The following is a 12,945-nucleotide window of genomic DNA, read 5'->3' as shown; positions in this document are numbered from 1 at the left end:
ATCTTGAGATATAAGAAACAAGTGGCTGGCTGCCATCTTAGGTGATGACCCCTCCCCCCATCCAGAAGCAAACACATGGCTGGCAGCCATCTTTACTAAGGTTAGTGCCATGTGACTTTAACCACCATCTTGATTAAAGGGGACCCCATGGTGTAAACCAAGCAAGGAGGCCTCAACAGGCCTCTGAGATATTTTGAATTAGGGTGAATTTTTGTATGATAATTCTTGTCCTGAGAACAGTCATAAAGACAAGATTTATAAAAGATAGGATTCAAAACCAACGATCGTCTAATGTATTAAAGCTTCGCCTCCTCGAATTCATACTCAAGAGTGTACTTCGTGCTGGCAGCTGAACATTGTAACGGAATCGTCACCCATGCCCTATTGAATTCACAGACATGAAGGGGTCATGGAGAGTGGCTGAGGCTGGGCTCTGTGTGGCAGGGCTGGGGCTTTTAGAGATAGCCCCGAAGAGGGACCTAGCATGTGTGGAAATGCCAGTGCCTTGGGATGGCCATGAGGAGCAAAAGTCACAAGGAAATGGAGCAGGTTGGGGCCTAGAGGGTGGGTGGTTCGCGCTTCCAAAAGTGGAGTCAGAGAGGTGATCCAAACTGCCTGGGGAAGCCCAGAGGGTTGTGAGTGAATCCCAGATATTGAGCACTGAGGCGTTTGTCCCGTTGGAGTTTGGTTTTGTCTTGTCCAGAATGTAATTTTTCCCTGATTATTCTCTCTCTCCTCTTGAAATAAAAAAGGATAATTGATTTTCTTGTTATTGTAGGAGCCCAGAATTAAGAGACTTTTTTTTTTTTTTTGCCACGAGGTGTGTTTTATTTTCATCAATCATACAAATAATTTTCTATAATATCCCAGGGCAAACTGGTGAAATTTGGGAGTCCGATTAGTGGGGGCTGGGGGTCCCCTTCAGAGACCCACGGTCCAGTGGCATCGGCGCGGAGTGCCCGGGTTCACAGTGCAGCTTGTGGCTCGCGTCCATCTTGGAGGGGGCTCTTCCTCCACATCATGAGGGGGTCTTGGAGATGAAGGGGTGGGGTGGGGAAATCTTCCTAGGCTTTTAGGAGATTTCACTCCTCTTTTCCTGTTCAATGGTCTTTTTGGTCGGCAGGGTGTTCTTCTCCTGCGTCTCGGTTTTCTTCAGCTTGGCCTTATCGAAGCTGGCGATTTCCCTCATGTCCCGCTTATCTGCCATTTTCTTACAACTCGTGGATTCTCGTTCCAAGCTCGCGCTCCAGGTGCTCCCACTCGCGTTGCTGCAGCAAGAGACGGGGTATTTTCTTTAAAAGTTTAAATCTAGAAGGCTAGGAGACATTTTAAGGTTTAAAATACTTTATGATACCTTTAGTAATATTTAATCTTAGAAAAGTAAATAGAAGGAAAAGGAGTTAGGGCCGCAGCTATGAGCACCAAACACTAAACACCGGAAACTGGAATACTCTGTAATGGTGTGTTAGGTCAGGACGAGAAAAGTAAAGTTACCAGTCTCCCTGTGGACTGTATTCATGATCTAAAGTTTTATTTTGGTGCTAAAAGAGCTTCAATTAAAAAACTGTTGGGGTTGGGGATTTAGCTCAGCCGTAGAGCGCTCGCCTAGCGAGCGCAAGGCCCTGGGTTCGGTCTCCAGCTCCGAAAAAAAAAAAAAAGAAAAAACTGTTAATATATTTTTTAAAGCTTCTAACTTACTGTCAACTGAGAAGATGATTAAAACACACAAGATGGGGTTGGGGATTTAGCTCAGTGGTAGAGCGCTTGCCTAGGAAGTGCAAGGCCCTGGGTTCGGTCCCCAGCTCAAAAAAAAAAACCAACACACACACACACACACACACACACACACACACACAAGATTATGGTCAGTCGCCTCGTAAGGCGTCAAATTCTTTTTTTTTTTTTTTTTTTTCGGAGCTGGGGACCGAACCCAGGGCCTTGCGCTGGATTGTGCTAAGGATTAGTGCACTTAATTACACGAATAGGTTTTATTTAGCCTCCCTGCATGTTTTCAAGGGCCAGCCTAAAGCAAATAAAACAAAGACAAAAGTTGAAACTTCCAACAGAGGAAGTTTGTTTAAAAATTGGGTATCCTCAATAGATGGCCCTCTAATCAAATCTAGGAGATCTGGTCACTACGGTGTTTACAACGTTTTGAGTCAGAGCCTCCTGGGTCCCCTGCAGTGTTTCACCCCCCTTGTCAGACCCTTCTGGATCCCTTGCAGGGTTTGACCCCTGCTGAGCCCTGCTGATGCACGTGGAAGCCTTTTGTTCCTAACAAAGGAGCAGTCTGACACACCTGGGCGATGGTCAATTCATTCCTGTCTTTTGTCTTTGAGATTTAGGCTGGACTTCCTGGATTTCTCCCCAGTAAGTTGGGGACAGTATTCGGTCTTTTGTTACCGAAGCCTTAAGCTGGGTTTCCCCTGTGCTTCCCAGATTTTTCCACCAGGTCAACTTGGGGTAGATATTCGAAAAATAAAACCACAGAGTGGACAATCTTTCTTAACACGAATAACCGTCATGTGTGTGTTTTTTAATCCCGCAGGTTTACGCCCGGTTCTCGGTGCCCTGTCGGTGTGGGCATAGACAGTTTTGTGGGAAATGCGTCCTGTAGAAGACAAAATGCCAGCTGCAAACCACGACCCTAAGAAGACGAACCGCAGACCTGGATTGGGATGACACTAACCACTGGGGTAAACTGCCCCGTGCCTTGACTGCAAACTGTGGCTACTGTCGGATTGACTGCCCAACTCTGCCTGAGTCAACGTAGGCCAATTTTCTCAGGTGCCTCATACACGGGAACATTTCTCACACCTTCTGGGTCTGGCAGCCAAGCCTATGCTGTTCTGTGTCACAAATGAAGACCTCTGCCCCACCATGAAGGCATGGAGACCGTGGAAGTCTATTAGGTGACTCTGCAGGTAGCTGGTAAGTCTCCATCATTTTAATTGATACAGAGGCCGTTTGGTTTATTTTTTTCTAGCTGTAATTTGTTCCTTTTAGATCTCCGGTGGTGTTGAGAGCTAGGTGGCTTTGTAAGTTTGGCAGCAGAGGACAAACCAGCTGCTTCCCTGAAGGCTGGAGCAACCTTATTAGTTCACCTCATATGTAAAAGTCAGGCCTTGCCTATTCTAGAGCGTTCTCCTGCTGAGAAAGACGGGCAGGCTTGCCCTGCTAATCGGCCTCACATGAAAGGATAAACAGGTATCCTAGTTGCAGAGACTGCTCTAGATAATCAAGCTTGGAGTCTCACAATTAACAAACGGGTGAAAAGATTCTAAGCTTATGTAAGTTCCGAGGGTCTAGTAAAGTGCTTCAAGGGTGTAAAGACAAGTTGTAAAGGTGCAAGAAAGTCGTTGAAGGTAATAAAAAAATGTTTCAGATTTCTTTCTCCCTTCGATGTTCTCGTTATCCTAAGATTTCAGAGGCTTAGAGTCTTAACATTAATGGAGTTCTGATAAGCTATTAATTTAGCCCTGGTGAAGAACTGACTACACCACAGTCACGAGCACAAAATTTTGGATTTCTTTGGATTTAAGTGTAAACTTAAAGGCACGTCTCACTGGGCTAAAAATATGCCTGCCCGATCTATATATCCAGCCTTCTGGACAGAAAAAAAAAGTTCATGCTTTTTACCCCAAAGCCATAACTTTTGTTGTGACTCGAAGGTATGAGTCTGGGCTGGAGAGACGGCTCAGCGGTTAAGAGCACTGACTGCTCTTCCAGAGGTCCTGAGTTCAATCCCAGCAGTCACATGGTGGCTCACAACCACCTGTAATGAGATCTGATGCCCTCTTCTGGTGTGTCTGAAGACAGCTACAGTGTACTCATGTATATAGTAAATAAATAAATATCTAAAGAAAAAAAAAAGGTGTGAGTCTACTCCAGCTCTTTTACAGACCATGTGGATTTCAGTACAGAGTACCAAGCACTGGTAATGAAATATAACTAAATCTCCTATCTTTCTTTTGTAAACTGACACGTTTTATGTAAGCATCAGGGAGTCATAAAATCCCCAGCCTGCCTATTCCTGAGGATCTCTTTCTCCCTCTGGTCTTGGGACTCTTCTTCTTCCCCATCTACCAGGATTATAGGCCTGGATGCTCCAAAAGTAAGATTTCCCTTTAAGTTCCTAAACTTTAACTTCTGTCTCTAGTCTGTATCTATCCCAAAAGAATTTCACTTGGAGGCACGACAGGAACCAAGCAGGAATCAGCTGCAGACTAAAACCAAATGGCTGGGAACCCTGGACTTTCTGAAGGCTGATGGGGATCCATCCATCCAGATGATGTCCTCGCCCCCTGTCTCTTCAGCTAGGTCCATGAAATATGATTCTAATGAATGACCCATTGCCTGAGTCCCCTCCTGGCCATTGACTAACATCCCAGCCTTCCGGGCCCTGACAACAAAGCCCTAATTTCAGCAGGAAGTAGTTACAGAAGAGAGTATATGTTGTCCTGTATCCGCAACAAAAAGTTAGAATGTTAAGTTCAAAGGAAACTCCCTGGAAAGGGGGACAAAATGGCTGCCTATAATGTCTGCCTATATAACTGGGGAGTCATGCTGACCACCAGGTTCCTTATCAGAAAGGGATCTGTTAAAATCATACAGAACCAGGTGTATCAACAGGTAGACTCATTAGCCGAAGTAGCTGTCTACATGATACTCGACCAGCCCTATGCGGAACAAGGTTATCGTTTGGCTGTGGTGCTGTTAATGGGAATGGCTCATGTGTAAATGCTTGACCCATTCACAGGGGCACATTTAGGAGGCATGGCCTTGCTGTGAAAGACCCCTGGAGCGGGGAGACCCTCACTCAAGTCTCGGGATGACGCAACCCCCCAAGAACTCACGAGAGACCGTCCTTGCTGTAATCCCACGAAGTTTATTGATAGGAACCAGTGCACTGGGGTCGAGACTCATATCCCAAGCAGGGGTAGAGGAATGCGACCCCAAGTAGCTGGGAGAAGGGGTATTTAAAGGAGGAAACCACAACCCAAGGGGGTAGGGAGGGTGTCATTGGAAAATGTTGAGAATACCAGTGAAAAATCACAAGGGGAAACTCCCTGGTTCTCAAGATTGTTCTCAAGATTTTAATCTAACTTTTATGGTCAGTGAACAGAGTTGCTGGACCGGCTAGTGTAGTCATCAGTTCTGTGGTCAGTCAAGTTCCTGGAACAGAGTCACTGAACTGGCTGACCTACATTTTTGGCTCTACTCTGTTGCTAGGGGGTCTGAGTCTTTGCTAGTCTTTCACCTGGAGTAGGTGTGGCCTTGTTGGAGGAAATGGGTCACTGTGGGGAGGCTTTGAGGTCTCATAAGCCCAGGTCTGGCCAGTGTGTCTCAGTCTTCACTTCTGTGGCCTTCCCCTCAAGATGTAGGTAGGACTCTCAGCTCTCAGCATCTTCTCCAGCACCATGTCTGCCTGCCTGTGGCCATGTTTCCCTCCAGTATGATAATGAAACTTTAGGCCAGCCCCAATTTGATGATTTCCTTGATAAGAGTTGTAGTCATGGTGCCTCTTCACTGCAATAAAACCCCAACTAAGACAATGTTTTTTTTTTTCATCTTTTTTTTTTTTCCAGAGCTGGGGACCGAACCCAGGGCCTTGCGCTTGCTAGGCAAGCGCTCTACCACTGAGCTAAATCCCCAACCCCCAAGACAATGTTTTTAAGAAAAAAAAAAGTTGTTTCTATGCAAATCGCTTGGGAACCAATAAAGATAATCAGGCTGTACTCAAAGCAAAACAACAAAACCACATTGCAAAACAGGGGACTCAGATGAAATAAAGGACTGGTCCCATTCTTGTTTTCAGGCTTGTCCTGGATAGTGACTCTGAGGTCAGCCACTGCAGGGCCCTTCACCCTTCTGTTTTTGCTAAATTACTATTGTCCCTTGCATCCTTGATGCCTTAACAAGATTCACACATTTCCATCTGGGTACCAGTGGTGATTAGCTCCCACTATAAACAGATTCCCACCACAGAGTCAAGGATTTGATCCAGGATACAACTCACAGGAGAGATATGAGGGATGATGTCATGGTTTACCCTTAAATTTCTGTGCTTAGGATATCTATAAAACAAGAATGCCTCTAATCTTTAAACTTGCCCAAGGACAGATAACTTCCTATAATGCTGGGAACTGTAGTTCATGTAAGATAACATGCCCTGGGTTTCTGTAAAGAAGCTTGGTCACTCCAACTACAGAGGATGTGCTTGGTCATAGGTAGTTGAAGTATTTTAGGCGGAAGTATGTCAGGATGTTTGCTTACTCCCGACGGAACAAAGGTGGGAAGTACACACTTGTGGGCTTTGCTTTTATAAGATCCTATCTAACATAATTCAGTGACATAGTCTGGAAACCCTGGATGTGTTTCTGATCAGTGCCTTCCTGGTCAGTATTTAATAAAACTTATTTCAAATTTGGCTCCAAGATTGTGGTTGTGGTCTTATTCTCACCTGTTGGGATTAACAAACAAATCTTCTCCAGTGAGGAGGTGTCAGAAGCTTTCGGGCTTGGCCTTGAGCTGTGGTAAGATAGGAAGATGGCACTGAAGGAGTTCCAGAACATCCTTCAGTGCATTGGCCAGTGCCTAGTCTGACAGGCTGGCATGTGTGAACCCAGTGAAGGTGCATGACGTTCTACGGTCACTGAGGCCGTGGCCATTTAAAGAGGCCAATCTCTTGCCTATGGGTATGAACACAGGCTAGAGAAGCCTTGTTTTAGGAGCATGGCAGTGTGATCCTAGAGACCATTTCCAAAATTCCAAGTTTTGTATCATTTCATTGGGTGGTAGCTTTGTGCTACAAAGGTTCACAACTTTGGATCGGTTAATTAACACATCAATGGCACCTTTTCATAGCACATCTGGGCCTGTACTGCTGGTTTTGTGTGTTAACTTGACACAAGCTGGAGTTATCATGGAGAAAGGTGTCTCAGTTGAGGAAATGCCTCCATGAGATACAGCTGTAAGGCATTTTCTCAACTAGTGATCAAGCGGGGAGGGCCCAGCCCTTTGTGGGTGGTGCCATCCCTGGGCTGGTGGTCCTCGGTTTTATAAGAAAGCAAGCTGAGTAAGTCAGGGGAAGCAAGCCACTAAGTAACATCCCTCCATGACCTCTGCATCAGCTCCTGCTTGAGTTCCAGTCCTGACTTCCTGTGGGGATGAACAGCAATTAGAAGTGTAAGCTGATGAAGGGGCTTGAGACCCCATATGAACAACAATGCCAACCAACCAGAGCTTCCAGGGACTAAGCCACTACCCAAAGACTATACATGGACTGACCCTGGGCTCCAACCTCATAGGTAGCAATGAATAGCCTAGTAAGAGCACCAGTGGAAGGGGAAGTGTTGTTGTAAAAATATGAAAATAATAAAGAGTAACGGTGTCTTTTACCCCGCTAGCTCTGTACCGCGGTGCCCAGATATCTGCTAGATTATCTTGGCGGAAACACATCCCAGCCACACACTTTCCTACACTCAAACCCTCACATAAAAGAACACACAACACAATAATCTTAGATCCAATTGGTAAGATATAATTGCCCACTTAAACATACAAATCCCGGTACTCCATCCCTTGAGAACATTAATAACAACCTGTAAATACACAGAGCAGAATCTTAACATCTTGTCCTGCCACGGCTTCTCAGCCCCTCTCCTCCGCCCTATCTCTTCCTCTCTCCCCTAGTCTCCTCCTCTTCCTTCAAACTTCTCTCCCGCCCATCCATCCTTCCTTCTCCTCCAATGACAGGCCTCCTTCCATCCTGTACCTGCCTCACCTGTGACATCATCCTACCGGGAAGCCCTTGGTCCTGCCAAGACTGAACCCCCAGTGAATGTGATTGTTGGGGGGAGGATGGGGAGGGGAAGCCCATAGAAGGGGAGGAGGAGGGGTTGGGGGATGTAGGCCCGGAAACCGGGAAGGGGAAATAACAATCAAAATGTAAATAAGAAATACTCAAGTTAATAAAGATTAAAAAAAAAAGTGTAAGCTGAATAAACCCTTTCCTCTGCAACTTGCTTCTTGGTCCTGATGTTTGTGCAGAAATAGAAACTCTGACTAAGACAGAACCTGTCTTGGGTTTGGCTCTTATCTGGGCTGCAATGTGCCTGGTCTCTGAACACATCCGAGCCTACTTCTGAGGTTTAGTTCTTATCAGAGCAGGTTGGTCTGAAGCTCCTTTCTCTCAGGCGTTATATTATCCCAAGTCACACAAACTGGTTTCGCTTAGGTTCCTAACAGCAGGCACGGTGTCCTTAGAGATGTAAAAGCTGTCATGCTGGGAGCAACAAGCCCGAGATGTTGGGGTAAAAATATTTACCAGACTAGATAGCTCAGTCAGTCCATAAACTGTGCGAGCATGTTTACTGTGCAAGCAGGAGGATTTGATTTCAGCCCCCAGAACTCTCATTAAAGGCCAGTGGTGGTGCTACATGCTTATAATTCAATGACAGGGGTATCTAGGACTTGCTGGCCAGCAAGTCCAGTCAAACCTATGAGCTCCAAACTCCAATAAGAGACTAGATCTCAAAATACAAAGTAGATATTTCCTGAAGAACAACACCTATCGACCTCTGGCCTCCACATACACACAGAAATGCATACATATTGTATAAACTGACGACATGAGCACTCCGTGGTGTAGTTAAGGGAACGTTTTTAATAGTGGACAAGAGAGAGAGGACAGCCAGAGGCATCTGGAAGAGTTCAGAGAGAGAGGAAGAAGTAGACTGAACGAGAGAGAGAGAGAGAGAGAGAGAGAGAGAGGGACTAGAGAGTACTGTAGCTTGTCTTTGCTACTTTGTGGGTTTTTTCTTTCTTCCTCTTCTTCACTTTTTTTTCTTCCTCAACCCCCTAACACTAGATAAGAAAGAAAAAGGAGGTGTAGGGAGCCGATGTTATCATTAGATGACTCATTAGACTACTTCTTGCTGACTAGGGGCACTAGGTTCCTTGGGACAAGTTTGATCCTCACCATCAGGATAGCCGATTTCTTGTTGTTTCTTCTGTGCATGCAACCACTTCACAAACTTCAACCAACAACCCCCACCCCACCCCACCCCACCCCACCCCACCCCACCCCACCCCACCTCCGAATCAGGGCTCTAACATTTATATATCCTCTGAAAAGTCCCCAGAATTCCAAATATCACACAATCATAGGAACTGTTTGCAGCTGGTGAAACCATGCCCCTGCTAGAGCATGAGGCAAATCATAGTCAGCTGCTGTGGACGGTCGGAAGCAGCAGCCCCATGTCCCGTACTTAGGAATAAAAGAAAAGCATATTTTTATAAGATTTCTGTTTTTTTTTTCAAGAAACCAAAATTCCCATTATAGAGTATGGTCAAACTGTGCAGACTTTAGGGCCGGGGGAGGAGGATTTTGAAATGTGTGACAGGTATTTGTGACACTGAGGGAGCCTGGAGGCCAGCATGCGCTTTGGTGACAGGCACCTCAGACAGCCATTTGTCCCTTCTGCCTTTTGGATTTGGGGAAATGGAGTTTCCTTTAGACCTGACACACATATGCGCGCGCGCGCGCACACACACACACACACACACACACACCCCACAGTAGGTGCTGTGAATAGAAGCACAAAGGCTGTTTGTTCTGTGCAGTGTGTACCATGGTCTCCAGTAGTCACACTGTCATTTTTGAATGAGTTTACTAGGTCTGTGATAAGGCAACGTGAGAGTAAATCACAAGAGCTAGGGAGAGAGGCAGGTAAGGAGAAGAACATCCACTGTGGCGTTAAAAAAACATGAAACAGAAGTCAACGGGAAGAGGTACCATTGAGACAGCCAGCTGGATTTCACAACAGAGAATCCCCAAGCAGAGCAGAGTGTCCCCTCAGGGAAGCTTCCCTTCCAAGGGAAAGAACAAACAGCACTAGACAGAGATAATATCAAAGGGTGTGCCCAAAACACACAGAAGAAGCTGACTGGGGAAGTCGAGGCAGTTAGCTGGAGTTTCTAATTGAGCCCTCCCCTCCACAGCTGAGTCTCCTACCAGACAACTTCTGCCTCACCCTCTTGCAGGCACTTTTGTATCGTGGGATGAACAATAGTAACCTCTCTTTTGGAAATCATTTACTCTTTATCTGTTCTCAAGGACACAGTGTTTTTCGTTTGGGGCTGTTTTGCTCTTTCTGGGGTTGGCCAGCCCATTCTCAGACAAGTGGCCTTGGAGGACACTTTAGTCAGACTTGCTTGAAGGCCTGGAATGGAGCTGGGCGGTGGTGGTTCATGTCTTTTATCTCAGCACTGGTGGGGGAGAGGCAGATGGATCTCTGCGAGTCTGAAACCAGCCTGGTTTACAGAGGGAGTTCCAGGACAGCCAGAGAAATTCTGTCTCAAAACAAACAAAAACGAACAAACAAACAAACAAAAGTCTTGACCGGTGAGCGTCTTAGTGAGTTCCAACAGCACATTACAATGACCAGGCTTACCTTCTTGTCCATCAGTGCTGAGGATCCCACCTCTGGTTCTCCCTTGTGAGGCTGTAGCCACTGACCCATCTCACTGGCTCTCTGAACTTTCGATATTTGACACAACTCCTTACAAGTGAATAAGAAGAGCTTAACCCATCCCACAATATTGTCATCTTCAAAGGCTTTCACAGGTTCTCTGACCTAACACGCCCACGTGACCCAGCACCCTCAGGACAATTCCTACAAGAGAAGTAGGGATTGTGGATTCCCGACTGCTGTCTAGGGAGTAGGCTGATGATAAATGTGGAAGTCATCCCCGCCCTTTGACCTTTACCGTGGGCGAAGGCCCCGGACATAGACAAGCAAACAAAGCATGGCTGACATGACAGATGGGATCAGGGCCATCCAATACAGGGGAGAGCGAGTCACGAGGATGCTCTGATCACGTGCTGTCAGGGGAAGCCTCTCGAAGAAGGTAACTCTGAAAAGCAGTTATTCATGGGCTGGGCAGAAAGTAATTCAGGAGGGGTGACAGTGCACTAGGGGACCTGGGAAGAAAGCCAGGCAGGGAGTGCGAGGGGCTGACCGTGCTATTGCTGTGCGTCTTTAGAATTTTGCACTACATGAACATTCCCCAGCACCATGTGGAGTTTCCTACACACGGCAGAAACATGCTTAAGCATATAGTCCTGGGGGAGGGTACCTCCAGATCTCTTGGGGGTTCATTTGATATATGTTTGGCCAGGATGTGGAAGGGCTGTGGCTCTCTTCCTTCAGCACTGGTGTTGGGAGGGAAGCCTGGAGGAGTCAGATACTCTCCAGTTGCCAGACATTGAGCTACGGTAGAAAATGGCTGGGTTTGGCTGGGTGTGGGGTGCTTGCCCTGCATGCATGAATCCCTGGGTTCATTCCAGTACCGCAGACACCAGGTGTGGGGAAACATGCCTATAAGCCAATTCCCTCCACAGCCCAAAGCACCTTAGAGAGCATACTGGGGCTAGAGGCTCCCTTGGTTTTTATTCTAATGCAAGTGGAGGTTGTGTCTTTCCCTATCTACGTAGGAGCTGGTCTCACAGTCTTTCATGATTGGCTAGCTATAAAAGAATTAGCACTAAGGATCAGAAGGAAATGGGAAGGCCATTAAATCCCGGGAATACAGCAGGCCTAAAACAAGGTGGGAGAGATTTATAGAATATTGGCCCTCCCTAAATTCTCAGCCAGCAGGGGCAAGGGGCTCCATTTCCTTTCCATGTCTTTTTTTTTTAAACAGTCCCTTATTTTCCATCTCACCTCAACTGTGGGATATGGCCAGGGATCAAATTAAAAGTCTAGGTGGCTACAGGCCCTAAACATTCTTCTGTAGAGTCGAAGCCTTGTTAAGTATGCAGTCTTTTCCTCCTTTGATTGGAAATGTGGATCCAAACCAACTGAGTAACAAAGAGGCTTTATTGTTGGGAGATAAACTCCTGAACCAACTTTTCAACCCTTAGGATGATTGGCTAGTAAAGGGAGGGGTGTCTGCATCTTTCTGGAAAGGGGTGGAGATTTTCCTGGCATTCAGAGACTCCTTTCTTTCCTTATAGTTCCTTCCTTGTTGTCATGGAAATTTGTCGGTGCCAGCACCGACTTGGTACCGAGAATAGGGCAAAAGCCTACGGGATGAAAGAAACATGCACACACACACAGGTTATCGTGTCAAGCCAGGAGAGGAAGAGAGGAAAAGAGAGAGGGAGAGGGAGGGAGGGAGGGAGGGAGAGAGAGAGAGAGAGAGAGAGAGAGAGAGAGAGAGAGAGAGGGAAGAAGGAGAGAGAGCGGAAGAGAGAGTGAGAGTCTCCTGTAGCTTTATTCACCACTTATATACCCAAGTCTCCAGGTAGAAAATAACTGGGAAGCACAGTGGGAAACCCTGGCTCCTGACTACCTGGCTGGTGACTTAGGTAACAAAAGACTAGGAGACCTGAATTAATTAGGGAGAAATCCCAGAAGACCAGCCTAAATCTCAAGGATAAAGGCTGAGGAAGCAAAAGGCAGAAGTAAGTTGACCACCACCCAGGTGTGGCCCAGGTGTGTCAGTTCCACATGCATCAGCCGGGCTCAGCAGAGGTCATGCAGTGGAGACACCGGGTGTTTACTACTTGGTCTTTTCTTCCTGTGCCGTAAATACATGGGAGAGGCCTCTGTCCAACAATCCCATGACTTTTACTGTGGCCATGCAGTTACAAATCGGCCAGGCCCAAATCCAATATGGCTCACTACAGAAATTGTTGACTATTGTGGCTTTAAAGAGATGTTGGGGGCTGGAGAGATGGCTCAGTGGTTAAGAGCACCGACTGCTCTTCCTGAGGTCCTGAGTTCAAAATCCCAGCAACCACATGGTGGCTCACAACCATCTGTAATGAGATCTGATGCCCTCTTCTGGTATGTCTGAAGGCAGCTACAGTGTACTCATACAATAAAATAAAATCTTAAAAAATAAATTAAAAAAAGAGATGTTGGTTTCTCTCTC

At 46.4% G+C, this 12,945-nt stretch overlaps 1 pseudogene across 1 annotated transcript; it reads right to left on the bottom strand.

Annotated features, from left to right (window-relative positions):
• Positions 1 to 797: 797 nt before the first annotated feature.
• On the bottom strand, positions 798 to 10,534 carry LOC120097800 (thymosin beta-10-like; annotated as a pseudogene). The gene is made up of 2 exons (XR_015641493.1): positions 10,458 to 10,534; positions 798 to 1,268 (listed from the first exon to the last, which is right to left on the bottom strand). The product of XR_015641493.1 is annotated as a thymosin beta-10-like, transcript variant X2 (transcript).
• Positions 10,535 to 12,945: the final 2,411 nt, after the last annotated feature.

The sequence above is a fragment of the Rattus norvegicus genome, chromosome 17 (genome assembly GCF_021556685.1).
Source record: "Rattus norvegicus strain SHRSP/BbbUtx chromosome 17, alternate assembly SHRSP_T2T, whole genome shotgun sequence".
Classification (NCBI taxonomy): Eukaryota; Metazoa; Chordata; class Mammalia; order Rodentia; family Muridae; genus Rattus; species Rattus norvegicus.
This window is presented reverse-complemented; position numbering and strand designations above follow the sequence as displayed.